We start from the raw sequence: 15,980 nt of genomic DNA, 5'->3' as shown, positions 1-15,980 counted from the left end.
CAAACGGAATATTATCATATTTATCCAAGTACACCAAAAATTTCATTAGTGCTTTTTAAGTGCAGGATTTGCGGTGTATTACTGCATTTTATTTGAGATGTTTTTGTTGGTAGTACGGAGGGTATTTATTTAGCAATGCAGAATAATAATTTTTATTTATAAAAACTTATATTTAAACTGAATGCTTTTCTAATTTGAGAAACCAAATAGCCGCCATTTTGCGGTAGGAGGAGCGCATCGCGTGAGCGGCTATTGCCCTTCTTGGATCTGCACCAGACTGTGATGTTTTTGCAAGTGGATGTGTGTGATGAATGTTTGAGGTTTAGTGAGATGGATGAACGTCTGTCTTCTGCGATTATTACAAATTGTTCATTTATGAATTTTTCAGGTCGTTGGTATTTTGCTGTAAAGCCGTGTATTTTATGCTTCATAACAATATTGTAACAGTGAACTCAGGCGCTATGTATTATCTTGTACAAGTTACATTTCCGGCACGTATTGTAACCATACTTAACTGATTAGTTGGTGAATATAGTTTTGTAAGGATAAAAACATAAAACATTTCACAATAATTAATAATAAAATTACAAGTAACATGTTTGAATGTCCTGCGTAGTAGTTATACGTCTTTGAATCTAAAATTTAACGGTCCCTTAATATAGTTTAAAGAGCTTGTTAGTATTTTAGGTGGTTCTCCAAACCATTCCACTTTGAAATTCTGGATTACTTTGGCAAGAAACTTCTCCATCTCCAACCCTGCTATTCTGCGACCTAAAAGAAACAAAAGATTATTAAGGATCATTCGCAACACTGCTAAATAATAATAATATCTTTATTGCAAAACACACAAAAATAGGTACAGAGATGTGCCTAGCTCCCAAACTAGGATCCCCTGTACTAGGGTAGCTAGCTACGTCTTATGTCCGTCAAGTGTGTTGCCTGAAAATAACAGTAACTTAGTCTATTACAATAACTAAGTATATTACAATAAGTTTATAAAATATTAATGGTAGAACACAAAGAGGTTTACATTTAATTTTGGTACATTTATACAAAATCCGGTATATGTAGTTCTAATTTTTGTAAACAATAAAAAACTGCCAACTTCAGTACCTACCAACAAAGAACAAAAACATCGAAAGAAAATTTTATAATCTTTCACATTTTCCATCATTGGCATTTTGACTAGTATCTATAGTTATATTTGCAGTTATGTACTTCAAAAACTTTCACTGGTTTCGAGTCAATTCTAAATTTAAAATACTAGAGCTCGAACAATAGCAATCTTTAACCGACTTCAAATAAAGGAGGAGGTTCTCAATTCGACTGTATGTTTTTTTTGTATGTATGTTACTCGATAACTCAGGTAGTTGTGAACCGATTTTCATGATTCTTTTTTGTTCCATTTAATTTTGAAGAAAATCATGCACCTCTAAGTTCATGCATGAAGATTCATTTTTGTAAATAGCGCCTAAATTTTTCTTAAGAAGCAATTATTTTAGTGGTTGGTTTTGCTATTCTCCAATTCAAGGCGTTTTTCTCTCTCAATATACTTTGAGTAGTGGGAACCGATTTTTATTATCTCCTGTGTCAAGTCCTGTATAGGGGCGAACTATGGGATATTTCAATAAAACTTGGCAAATAGACGTAATTCCACGTACTTATGAGACTTCATATTTTTTTAGTACTCTGTACTGAGATTATTTCACAACACTTGCTCATAAGTTGTCTTGTAGCTAAATTAGGCGGCATTTTTATCATACAGGCCTAGGGCGGTAATGATTTTCTTTTTATTTATACGCCCCCAGTGACGCTCGCTAGGAGCGCTGACAATTGCCAAGCCGGTTCGCGTTGCGTCGCGTCCCCAAAAAAAATTTTTTGTATTCATTTTGTTACAAGTAATAATTGGAAATAACGCTATATATTTTCGGATCTAAAACTGCGCATTTTTGTTTTTTCAAACAAACCAATGTTACGAGTCCTTTAGTGGTTCCATGGTCAGCCGTGACCATTACTCAACCGTGAACAGTATTGCTTACCAAATCTATTACCTACTGATTGAGAAATAATTATCCTGTACTAGTATTGTTATTAACTATACATATTACGTACAAAGAAAGAACCTTATCACAGTAGTGATTTGCGAGTAATTTGAAGGCGATGCGATGACGGCGGGGCGTGCACGCCGTGAGCACGCAGCGACAACGCTGCGAGCACGCAGCAACAACACCGCAGCCGCTTGGCGATTTGAGAACGAGCACGCCGTGCTATCGCATCGCTTTCAAATCGCTCGCAAGTCACCAGTATGATAACGCTCTAAATCTTAGTTTTTGTAACAGACAATTATAACTGTTATAATAGTATACATTTCATTTAAGTCGAATTAAAAGCTCCTTAGCCAGACGCTACGCATTACTAATTTGATAAAGAAAGTAAAATTTCAAATACACTCACCGGCACACATTCTCACTCCAAATCCGAAAGGACTATAGGCAAATGGATGTGCTTTTCCATGATAAAGGGGATGTTCCTTATCCAACCATCGTTCAGGTACATATTCCTTCGATTTTGGAAACTGACCTTCCATATTTGACATATATTGATGACAGAATACAATGCTCATCTGAAAAACAGAAAGAAATAATTAATTCAGTTAGCTACTCAGTCACAGCTACTCCCACACACACATACAGTCGGTAGCTACTCAAAAAATAGTTTTATTATTTATAATAGCTTATATTTGCATTTTCTAAACAAACCAAAGTATCGCGCTCTTTGTAGGTCACATGGTCACGACTGACGCAGATGGCATTAGTTATCAACTAGTTACGTCTAATATTAATGCAAACTACCCGATTCTTGACTGCAGTTATTATAGTAAATTAGATATTAGAAAAAATGGTAACAAGGTCTTGTATAGGACTAAATATTTAGAACTAAATGTTTGCATATCTATCTTTCATTATAAATTCCCAGTTTCAGACAAGACCTTGATAAGACTGATTCATGAAAAGACACTTACTCCTTTCGGTATCCTATAACCCAAAATATCATAGTCTTTACTCGCTTCTCTTACATTACCGGATACAACAGGCATGATTCTTAATCCTTCTTTAATGCAGGCCTTCACGTACCGGATTGTTTCATCTGAATCTTTTGTTTTTAATAGTTCTCTTAACTTGTCCTGTTTATCTTGGTTCTTCGCAAGAAGATATAGTACTGATATTATTGTGACTGCCGCCTGAAATATAAAATTATTTTATGCCATGCGTTACGATGTTGGTATTGAGTTTAAGCACAAAGATCTTTATATCGTCAACCCTCATGCTTACACCTGCGTGCTCAAGAACATCGTTAACAGCACTAACAAAATAAGGAGTCTGATATCACTAAACTCAGGAATGACGCACTTGAGATAAGTCCATATTTTTAATAGGACTTTAGGAATTAACTTTTCAAAAGCGTTCAAATTACGTTACTACAAAATTTACAGTAGAACAATAAGTTCATAATTTGTTAATGTAATGAAATTATTTAAGATCATTTATATAAAAATATTGTCTCACCGTATCGACTCCTACAAAAAGCATATCACATGCCATAATGATAGCTATTTCTTCATTGATTTCAAGAAGTTTCTCCAGTACTGCCTTTTCTGAATCTGATTTCTAATTCTTCTCCAAATCCTCTCTCGCTTTGCGAATGAAGTATTTTGTTAAACTAGAAAAACAGTTATATGTTTTATACTACTGCGTCACAATCCTGTGAATTCAATGGTAAATTATCGTACAAAATATCGTTCCGTACATATTTTTTATGGCTATTATTGATATAATTAACTTACGTAATATTTTTATCAACTGAGTGACGTTCGTCAATGGAAAAACATGTTCACAATTGTGTATCTAAGGATTTGGCCATACGTACCTTACAGTCAGATTAAGGGCAAATTGGTAATGGTTGATCAAGGCAAACTTGACACGACTAAATTGAGCACGTCCTAAAAAAGGCCAGGTCAACGGCGTCTTTAACCTAAGAGCGTGTATGAAAGCATTGACGTATGTTGGTGAGTCGAAAGATGTGTGTCAGCATCGTAGCAACTGGAAAGTTGTGGTCTCCAGAATAGGGCACTAATATATAATAATATAGACTTTTTGGGTTATCCTTATACATGTACTCTCTTACTTTCTTCTTACAACTATAAGTATCTTTTTTTTATATGTGATTAGCGCAGGTATTGGGTTGTTATATTTATGTAAGTACATGTTGTTAAGAAATACTGTTTATTGTTCGTTTGTTTAATGCTCGCATATGATTTGTCTGAAGCTACAAGGTGGAAACCTGTAATTGGCTTTATGTTTATGTTCCTGTTTTTATTAAATGTAAGAAACTGTTGGTTTTCCATGAATGAATAAGTAAACAAATGTGTGTAATAGCGCACTGTACCTAATGTTCGTGATGTTACTTTATTACCTGGTTTATTATGTTGTTTGTAGTTGAATGTAGATTTTTTTTGCACAAATTTATGTTTGTGGATTTCCAGGTCTGATTATTCTAATCGATGTTTTTGTTTTACTTACCTGTTGTATGACTGTATTCAACTGAATAATAAAACAAAAAGAAATGTAAATAAAATACTAACTCTTCTTGTTCCTTATACAAAATCATGGCTTTCTTAAATAGCTTTGTAGGAAAGTATCTCCACAAATTTGGCTTAAAATCCAACTCATAAGACAAAATAAATTGGTTATGGACGCATTGAATTAAACGTTTTTCTGGCGAATCTTCTGCTAAATTTCGATCGAAACATCTGAGACGTCCTCCTAAAGCCACAACTCCTATGGATTCCAATGCCCAAAGATTCATTTCTACGTTAAAATCTCTCTTAAGCTTATATTCTTCGTCTCTCATTGATCTCATTCTGAAAATGTCATTATAATAGAATAGAATAGAATTATTTATTTCGGACCATGATCCATAATAATGTTAGTAATACAGTAAATTTTACTTTATTTTATTTTTATTTTTTTTCTTACGTGCTATGGTTAGTACAATACAAAATTACTTAATTTTAGTGAAAAGAAGTGAAAGTCTAGACCACTACCCTACGCACGTGTAGTTGCATCCAATGTAGTTGGTAAGGGCAGTCCAGCCTATTGGCAACAACCGCTAGGATGCTATTAGCGCTGCCGCGCACACGCATCATAAGTGAGGCAGCCTTCTTGCGCATAATGGCATGAAAGCCATCTGTGTGCGCCTCCGTGAATATGCCGGATGCACTACAGTGTCGCGGCAGCCCCATCAGCATCCTAAAAGCGTAGTTATAATAAGCGGTGTTGTTATAATTCAAATCATAAATCTGCCCAACAAGCACATTAAATACATGATTTTGTACTAGAAAATTGCATTTGCAAAATGCAAATGTTAAAAGTTACTTCTTCAAACTGCTAATATGAATTCTATGTAAGAAACCGTGAGTACAAATTTCAATAAGTTTTGCCATAGCTCACCGCATTATAAGTATTAGATCAAGTGAATAACCGAAGTAAATACCCGAAACGCTCAGACTGGAAGCACTTTAGTTTAATTAAATAATAACGTTGTTCTAGTACCAATCGAGCACTGAGCTTTCCCTTCTCTATTATGGACTTCCGTCTGTAATAAACATATACACTCCAAATGGTGCGATTTAGAGGGAAGGGTCTTATGGCTGGGTCTGTTTTAATTGTTGACATCTTATAATGAAAAATATAGGTATTAGTTACAATAAGATAGAATGAACGCCAATAATTGAATTAAAAGTGACATCGGTCAGGTTTTTGCTCTATTTTCTACACACGGGAAGCATTTATTTTTTATTATATTTTATTTATATTTTCCTATAGGCTTCTAAAAAGCAACGTTCGGAATAATCCTAGAGGTCGACAGTAATGTTTCCCTGCTAATTAGATTATACGAATCCATTATGGGCTTGGCAATTACGGGATTGGCTTATTTTTGGAAGAAATGTGTATTCTACAGCGCCTTCCATCATGGATGAGGCTGTTTAGACTCTTGTGAAGATTTAGTTTTGGCTTTAACCCCAATGGCAAATCAGTGACAGTTCCGTCAATAAACTTTTATACCGGCTTTTGGCAGTCCTTAATTTTTTTTTAACACAACAAACCAGACAAAACAAAGCAGACAAAACTTCGAATAGTATTTCATCATTATACCAAAATTATTGATTGAACGTAAAGAAGCTAATTACACAATATCGTAACGTTGGTTTTCTTTATGATTAGGTCTTAAAAGTTCTGCAACGCAGTAGAGAGAGGGAAAATTGTAAGCTTTTCGTGAATACTTATCCGCTCACGCGATGCGCTACCCCCACCTACACGGCCCTTAAAGGATAGGATAAACCTACCGCAAAATGGCGGTTATCTGGTTTCGCAAATTAGAAAAGCATTCAGTTCAAATACAAGTTTTTATAAATAAAAATTATTATTCTGCATTGCTACATAAATACCCTCCGTACTACCAACAAAAACATCTCAAATAAAATGCAGTAATACACCGCAAATCCTGCACTTAAAAAGCACTAATGAAATTTTTGGTGTACTTGGATAAATATGATAATATTCCGTTTGAGTGGTTCTAACGTTTACCATGAAATTACTCCTTAAAGTATAATTTATAAACATTTATATTCAGGGTAAACTTAAAAAACGCTACTTACGGTATGTTTTCAATATATAAATACCGTTGTTAATACTTTACTATTGAGGATTCAGCTACTTAATGAAATAAAATGACATGAAAACTTTTGGAGCGTGTATTCCAATTGCTACAGTGAAAGGTAATACGTGTGAGCACGCTTAGCTACGATGGCGGAATGAATCGAGTGAGGGGCGCGCGGGCGGCCCAGCTGCGCCGGAGTTCTTTTGCGTTAACAACCGTAGTCACCAGCCCAAACAATAACACACACGATTGTCGTGACTTATTTTTGAAGTTGTTTATTTTTTTTTAATGACAGACTCAGGCATTAAGAACTTTATGGTTTGCTAGAGTAGATACCGAAATAGCAATTAATATTAGTTCTTTTACCTGTTATAACTTCGATATCCGATAAATCGGTATAAAATCATCACCGGCACCTCTAGGTGTGGTATGCTTCCAGAGACGCATGAATCGCGCAACGCTCTGTGGCGGCATGCGTCCACGGTTGCATGTATCGCGTGAGCGGTTATATAAATATCAATATATATTTGTAAAAAAATAGATTTTTAAACATTCACAATTTCAGTAAAAAAATTGAATGACTCACATACCTCTTAACCATATCGTCGGCCACTTCTTCCAGTACATTGCTATATAGTTTGATTACTTTCGGCTGCATCATAACAGGATTGATGGCAGACCGGAATTCCTTCCAATTCTCACCGTGGCTAAAATTTCCAGAATTCATGTAAATAGCAATTGACAAAAAAATTAAAAAATCCCTCGTAAAATTCACAATCTTAGTGAGCCAAGCGTTTGTTTATTTTACACAAAAAGAAACGATTGTACACCCGGTGATCCCAACGACTTAAGTTACTACGGAAATTACACCGCAAATTAACAAATAGTGAGACCACCCACATTCGCACATTCATGAGGTAGATCCTGTTCATAACTTATGTGAGTTGATTTCAGTTGTTACCACGATACTATAAGGCTGATTTAATTATGACACACTTCAGGTTCATATCTATATTTTATCATCGAATCTTTTCTCGAATTCACGATCATATCTCTTCACTGGTTCGTGTAATTGGACATGTGTCGTTTTAATCAAGCTAAATACGTGTGATTTTGAACGACATGGATGTAATACGGTTTTATAAGTAATGTTGTGGTACTAAAATATGAATGTGCCTCGACTAGTTTCATTTGATTCCGCCTTCCCCTTTCCACCATCGGGAGATTAGACGTGGGTTGGGTTCCACCCCTATGTTGTGGATATTCCGAAGCGTTTCGCTTCGGAATTTCCTGCCTGCGGACTTGTTCCCCAAAACGCTATACGCTAAACGCTATAACTTTCAAGGCGAGAGTGAATAGGCATTATTTAGGTGTGCATGCTGCAGATGGAGGTCAAATGTGCACTTAGTTTTGATAAAAAACAACGAAGTGTTATTACAAATTTTACAAATTATATAAAATAGCTATTTATACATAATATAATAGTACATGCACAAAAACAGTTTTATTTGTTGGTTGAAACTTGGGATCAATCTGGGAAATGTTAGCACAAACTGTGTAAACGGCTATTTGATTTGCAAATGCTTATTGCTGCTTGCTATAACTACCAGAGAAAGAATAGAATATCGATTCGATTTGAATATAATCAATAAAAAAGAGGCAAAATGGCAACATTAAAGGATATTGCTAGGGTTGTTAAAATAAAAGATGAGAGATGGTATTGAATGAACTGGCGACGTGTTACTTTCCTGAAAGGATTTATGGATATATAGGAATTGCATCACCCAGTTTAATACGAAGTAATTTAATCTCAAACTTAAACAAATTGCGCATGAAACCATCCCATTCATTAAATTCTACTAAGCATTCGTACCGCAGATTAGAATGAGTAAGAAACTCTAGGTGTTTCTCTTTGTAAAGAAACATTTCTACATATTTATCAGTTAATATATTATTTATTTCAAATGTCATAGATCGAAGCAATTTGCAGGAGGTTTAGCACTTGAGGCACTGAACTTAATAGACACTACGAGCTACTACTATAAACTTAATAGATACTACGTAACAGATACATTACTTTCATACAAAATCGAAAATACCTACGCCATAATAGTCTACTAAATCTGACTAATGAGAGATGAAAATAACGTTGCCCATGTGCAGTAGTGCGGAACCGAATGCTTGTTGTAAAGGATTGTAATGTAAATGAAATACTTGTCTGAGCGCTTGCACTGCCGGCGATACACTGGGCGGTAGGCATTTATCGCGTAACCTCGAGCGAGAGACGGTGTCCTGCTTGAGAACTTTTGTCATTCAAAAAGTATAATGTTTTTATTTTACTATAACTGTTTTAAGCCTCGTGAATGGCAAATTTTTAATATCTACCGAAATTTTATTATAAAAGCCTAAACAGCGCCCTTTAATTAGAGTGGTGGTCCGGCTCATTATTAGATGAATTCCTATAATTAATAACATTAAATTGACTAGAAACATTGGACAGTTCTTATCGGAAAGATCATAAAGTTGAATTTTAATCCTAAATGTTAAGCTTCACATGCACTTGAACTTGTATAAAACTCTCAGATTTTGACACAAATGTGTAAAAATTTGAATATAAAAACAGATCATAATATACTATTTAAAGTAAATTTAGTCGCATGAATAAACGATAAGTCTCGCCCGGCTGTTTTCTTAATTAATGCGAAACCATACAAAATGCTCGATAATGATGAAATAATATTCCTCGAACTCAAATAAATGCAAAAGATATTAAACTTCATTATGAATTACAGAATTCTTAAACAAAACATTTCTACAAGTAAATATGATGATACAAATAATAACGTCAAATATTTGGCAAATCAAATACATATATATGTATATAGACACAGGCAATCCAGAATTTGCTTCGGATAGCGTAGAAGCTATTTTACTTCAGTATCCAATTGATCTTTGCGTATAAAAACATACCTTGTGTTTCGATTTTCAACAACTCAACACGTCTTGTTTAGTGAAATATTTTAAAGCCCCGAGGTAGATCTCGGACGTTATAAGTTTGAAACCTTTGTCTGTGTATCTGTGTGTATATCTGTGTATCACTAAGAAATTATGTATGCTGCGAATAGTTAAGTTGTGTGTAGTTTTTCTCTATAATATCAAGTGATAGGACGAACACGTCGTGCACCAAAAGCGACACGCCTGTTCATAACAGTCACAATGCCACTCGAGCTTCAAATCGCCACAGCACCTGTCACCCTGCGACATAAGTTGACAAGTACCATATGCCTGTAATTTCACCAGCACCCTTACCCTTCAAAATCGGAAGGCCGTAATACTCACATTACTGCTTGACGTCAGAAATAGGTAAGTAGTAGTGGCAGTACTTCTCTGTACTAACTCTTTTACAAGAAGCTCTACTGCTACTAAAGCTCTCAGACCGATGGATAGATCTTGAGGGTTTTTTTCTTTATTAGAAGGCTAATTTAATCAGGATGGTTCTTAGCTACGTTTGTTGAAAATCTATTCAACAGTTTAAAGATCTGCAGGACTATTTCCTGTGTCCCTACTTTTACTTGTCTGGTCGACTTGAAATTTAATATATAATGGAAATCAGATGATATTACAATAATATCATGGTAACCATGATCTGATGCTCCGATTAGGACTGTCAGAAAATTACCCAATTCTTCAACTACTTACAGTAGAATTATCGTATTTGGGCTCATTAAATTGGCTTCGATGAGTTATCAATTAACATTATTTTGATTTTGTTGATATTTTTTGTTTATTGTATTATAAGACGAATCTGTTCTTCACCTAGTCGTCATGGTTTACAATGACATACTAAAAGAAGTGTGGTTAGTACTAAGGCTACACTCTCATAAAGTGAGTTGCTAGGCTCTCTGATATCTGATGAATGATGATATAACTTACTCAGTAATAAGTCCGCTCATCTTTTGTTGATGCTCTGGTGACTTTTTATATTTTTTCCTGTAATATTCCAAGGAATGGAACCCAGGACGCTTCGGCATCCAATTCTCACTACGGAGTACCTGAAAAAATGATAAAAATCATTATTTCTTTACATAGAGAAACAAACACGATGTATTAAAAAAACATTTTTGACTTAAAGGTAACAAACACCCTTTAGTGCTCATTTTATTCAGAAAGTTTGAGAGCAGGTCACTTATGAGAAAATAAATTATTTAGGATAACTTACCTGGGCACACGCTTCAGGATCATAAAGAAAAATACTAACTGGACTTCCAAAAACTGAGTTCAATCTAACGATTGGTCCATAAGTTTTGTATAAAATATCGTCTAAAAGACTAAGATCCGATAAAGGTTCTGTAAAAATGATAACAAGTAGTAAGGAGTTTCAGAAAACTGGACCAAAATTCTATTGAACTGACGACATACACATGTAAGTTTCGTATCTGTTAAACTAGACGTTGGATTTGGCAAATTAGATGACTTGGTAAATGGTCAAATTTTTGAAAATTTTTAATAATATGTTTTTTAATACTTTTGCGTTACAATTTGTAAAAACCGGAAATGCAAAATTATTGGAGTGGATATAAAGTAGCACGGAATATAAAAGAAGGCGTACCAAATTTAAAAAATTCTTATGCGTAATAAATATATGCCTTTACATTAAATCAAATTTTCAGTCAAAACAAATCAAAATGAAGTGTAAACATAAGTGAGCCAATCCGGTTATGGCATTACAAATAGTGTAGCTAGGTGTGTAACAAATAAATTCTAAAAATCATAAATACGTAATAAGTCTAGCACATTATTATTGTCCCACTAAATGTCGTTCATACGTACTTCCAGGCAAAAAATGCAGCAACGGTCCAATGATGGGCAAAGATGACGGCCCAGGGATTTCCTTCCATGACTTCACTGGCGCTTGTGCCTCTTCAGTCGTGTTCACTGAAGTACTCCTTACAGCTGCAGTTCTGAAAACGGTTATAAATCTTAATGGACAAGGATTGGTGAGAATACCAAAAAAAACATTACACACAGGAGTAATTAGTTTAATACTCGCGCCCTACGGCAATTAATCCAGTTGACAACGTTTTCCTTTAGGGTTCATTAAGTTAAGATTGAGATGTAAAACCGATATGTCTCATCATCATAATCAAACACTATACGTTTGGCCTCGTGGAAGGTTTTATGCCTTAGTTTACCACAACGGCCCTTAGCCGTTCACGCGATACATGCAGCCGTAGACGCATACCACACCTAGAGGTGCCGGTAATGATTTTATACCGATTTATCGGATATCGAAGTAATAACAGGTAAAAGAACTAATATTAATTGCTATTTCTGTAACTACTCTAGCAAACCACAAAGATTTTAATGCCTGGGTCTGTCATTAAAAAAAATAAACAACTTCAAAAATACGTCACGACAATCGTGTGTGTTATTGTTTGGGCTGGTGATTTCTGTGTTTATTTATTGAAAACATACTATAAGTAGCGTTTTTTAAGTTTACCCTGAATATAAATGTTTATAAACTATACTTTAAGGAGTAATTTCATGGTAAACGCTAGAACCACTCAAACGGAATATTATCATATTTGTCCAAATACACAAAAAAATTCATTAGTGCTTTTTAAGTGCAGGATTTGCGGTATATTACTGCATTTTATTTGAGATGTTTTTGTTAGTAGTACGGAGGGTATTTATTTATCAATGCAGAATAATAATTTTTATTTATAAAAACTTGTATTTAAACTGAATGCTTTTCTAATTTGCGAAACCAAATAGCCGCCATTTTGCGGTAGAAGGAGCGCATCGCGTGAGCGGTTAAATAATTCGAACTTGCTTTGATCATTTGTTTTATTTCGTCGTTGAACAAGGCAAACATCCTTCTAAAGGACTTATTGGTGCAAGCGTCCCGGTGGGAATTAAACCAATTACGTAGAAAGTGCATAAGATATAAGCCTTCTTCCATCTGGATTTATTGACCAATGGGATATTTAAGTTAGTGGGAATGTTACAAAACAGTATTGTAATATAATTTACCGTATAAAATTCCATTGCACGACTTTTAATTTCAGTACAGTTTTAAATTTTGATGACTGCATGATTTACTTCTATATTCTTCCGATGAGTTGCTTCATCCGTTCAAATTTAAAAAAAGACCTGAAATTTTTCACCTTCACATTTTTTATTATATCTGGATGATTTCTTTACGTCGTTGTTGAGGTAAGCGGTATCACTGTACAATATCATTCCATGAATGTTCAGCAGTTGGGTATGAGTCTTCTTTAAGCCAGAATTCACTCCAATTATTCTTTTTAAAAAATAGTGGCCCAAACCAAACTAGTTCACCCTTTTTAGGTACACTGTTGTATTCAAAATATTATGCTAAATTTTACTATGAATAAGACACCGAGGTTTTCATTAGTTGAAATGGTGAACGTGATGTCATTGGTGTTTTTCAAACTTTCTTTTTTGATTAACTAAGCGTTTAGAGATGAGCCTTTATTCTAGAAAACCTTTAACATATTCGAAGAGTTCATGCCTTTCTGTCATGTCCCCATTCCTCTTACATTCTTTTTCCATAACATAAGCACATGATTATTACAAAATATACTACTTCTTATAATGTGAAAATATTTAGTATTGCAGGGCCTTTTGATATAAAAACTACAGCAAACTTGGGCTTCCTGCATAAGAATCAAAAATTATCTCGACGGGCTACTGGTACAGATTTTATCGATTTTTTTTTGTTGTCAGCGATTTTTTGACGTCATGATGTGTGTAAGCAACTGACAAATTGACATCGTAATTTTTAATCGATCAACAGGGGTGACTAAATTGAGTATATTGTAATCACCAGAATATCGACAACTTTTTTGTATTGAATGTATTAAAATTGTGTATGTATAGAAATTCCATTAAAATAAAAAGGACACGGGCTCAGACAGAGGAATATGATTTATCAATATAGATCCGCTTAAAGCTAGATTTAAAAAAATCACAAACAAACCAAACAAAAGTCCGTCCAAGCACACGGTCAATAAACAACTGAGTGTTACGAATTTAGTTCGACTTTGACGTACATTTTTAACAAATAAACTACATTACTTCCACAGGCGAACATAATATCGTTGTCCATGTTTATTTACATTTCTTTTAATATATCTTCTACATTACTTTAAATTCAGGATTCATTTTATACTGAATTACCTATATATCAAACTGCAATTTTATAACCAACTATGTCATTCGACATTGCGTCTTATTTGACAAATTAGGGCAGTTCGTTCGTTAATATTATATTGATAGTAGGAGCACTTATGTGTACCTAATCAATGATACTGAGTTGGTCACACGTCATAAATACTTGATTTGTACATTTTCATGACGGATCACTAAAAAAACTAATGAGGTGAGTTAGTTTGAAAACATGTAGGTAGCTTTTCAATGTGGTTATTCACTTTTGTTGTCAGTAAGAATAGACTTTTTTTAGTATAAGTAGCATTCCGACGTTGGCGTTCGTGGCGGCGAAGTAACGTCGTGAGACGTGGTCGCTTGCGTTGATCAGCCCTAGATTTTTTAAAAAATTATTTATTTAGGAACTTACGTATAATGTATATGAAAGTTCCATCGTATCCTAAACTATAGCTTACATGTGCGTGTGCGGCGGCACTGCTGGAAAGGCGATTCAACAAATAGTAACAATCTTTTTGCCTGTTCTGTGCGTACAAATCGGAAGAAACAAAAACCATGGAAATGCCTATCACTACCAGATCCGATGTCGTCAAATCTCACATATTTTTAATTTGAAACACTATAAAATTTTGATGTTGATTGGTAGTTTCAAGTTTCAAAATAAATAACAAATTCTAGATTCTCGAGTGTTCTCACGAAATCTTCTCGCGCTAGATCTGCGGCGAAATTGCCGCTTCCGTTGTTTCGCAATAATGTAAATTGAGCCATAGTTTTACAAACCATTTAGGTAGTTGCGCAATGAACTCTGGAGAGAAGCGGTGGGGTATTCGCGGGGGAAAAATGTTTTTTAATACTTTCAGCGAAATGTCAGGTTTCAGGATAACGCAGAAGCCCGCTTTATACAGAACTTGCTTTCTTTTATTGAAAACAACATTTTTGTGAGGTAAAATTTAAATCATGGCCATGCTCATGTTTCAACCATTTTTTTATGATTTTGTTCACTCGAATGCCAAGATATTACGTAGTTAAATTTAGTAACAGAAAACTACAAACATCCAAAAATAAAGAGCCACGTCAATCTTATCGCTTATCTATTTATTTTATTATAATAATTATGCTACTAAAATATTACTTGGCAATAATAATTCCATATTTTTTAAATTTTGTAACAACCCTTACAAATTTCTGCGTATGACAGAGTAAGTAGGAACAAGGTGCTATAACACGTAATAGGAGTACGTGGGCAGAACGTTACGCTAGTGTAGGGAAAATGTATGAAAAAAATGCTGTTTTAGGGTCCTAAAAAGTGCGTTAACTAAATTTGATGCTTGCGTGTATTCGAGTATACTTGAAAAGCATAATTTAATCGTCCATCCAAATTTAATTTCATACAAAAACGACCAACTAAAAATATTTTTTTTTACGGACGTTCTAATTGAGCTTGGAGCGAAACCGAACGTGTCTGCCAACATTTAATGTTTAATATTTAAAATATTAAGAGTATATCTGCCAACGCTGTCTTAACGCTTTTCGGTTTTTGTGTTGTTCCGTGCGACATAGTGCTTATAAAGTATAAAAATGAATAGCCCGTTCTACAGAAATATGGTGACGAGTCATAGCCTACCTTCCGTTAGGCTGCAAGTGGAACTAGCGGCAACACCAGCTCTGGCTTCAGCTCCTACCCCATCCACATCTACACCGATTTTAGACGCATCTCAACCCACGATCGATTCAGAAATGGCTGATTCAAATAGAACAATGTTGGAATGACATCTTCACCTTTTCTGGAGATCTGAAGCTTAACAGCGAGCAGAAGCTGAAAATCAGCAACGTTAGCAGGTCAGCGCTTGGACACCTCTCAGTTTGCTATACGGTACCAGTCCTTAAAACAAAAATATATTTTGGCCAATTCTTTGATTGGGTGGTGACCTTTTTGCACAGTAAACCAGCTTTCGGGGAGCTAAGACGGAGCAGGGACAGCATTGATTCCATACACCATTTCAGTCTAAGTGTGTTTGAAACATTCTTTGATTAACACTTCAAAGTGTTAAAGTGTCAAACTGTCAAAGTGT

The 15,980-nt window shown here is 34.7% G+C and overlaps 1 pseudogene; it reads right to left on the bottom strand.

Moving 5' to 3' along the window:
• Positions 1-249: 249 nt before the first annotated feature.
• LOC113225841 lies at positions 250-12,854 on the bottom strand (annotated as a pseudogene).
• Between the last annotated feature and the right edge of the window lie 3,126 nt (positions 12,855-15,980).

The sequence above is a fragment of the Hyposmocoma kahamanoa genome, unplaced genomic scaffold (assembly GCF_003589595.1).
Source record: "Hyposmocoma kahamanoa isolate Upper Pololo Valley unplaced genomic scaffold, ASM358959v1 176, whole genome shotgun sequence".
Lineage (NCBI taxonomy): Eukaryota > Metazoa > Arthropoda > Insecta > Lepidoptera > Cosmopterigidae > Hyposmocoma > Hyposmocoma kahamanoa.
The sequence above is the reverse complement of the archived record's forward strand: the minus strand, read 5'-3'. Positions and strand labels throughout refer to the sequence as shown.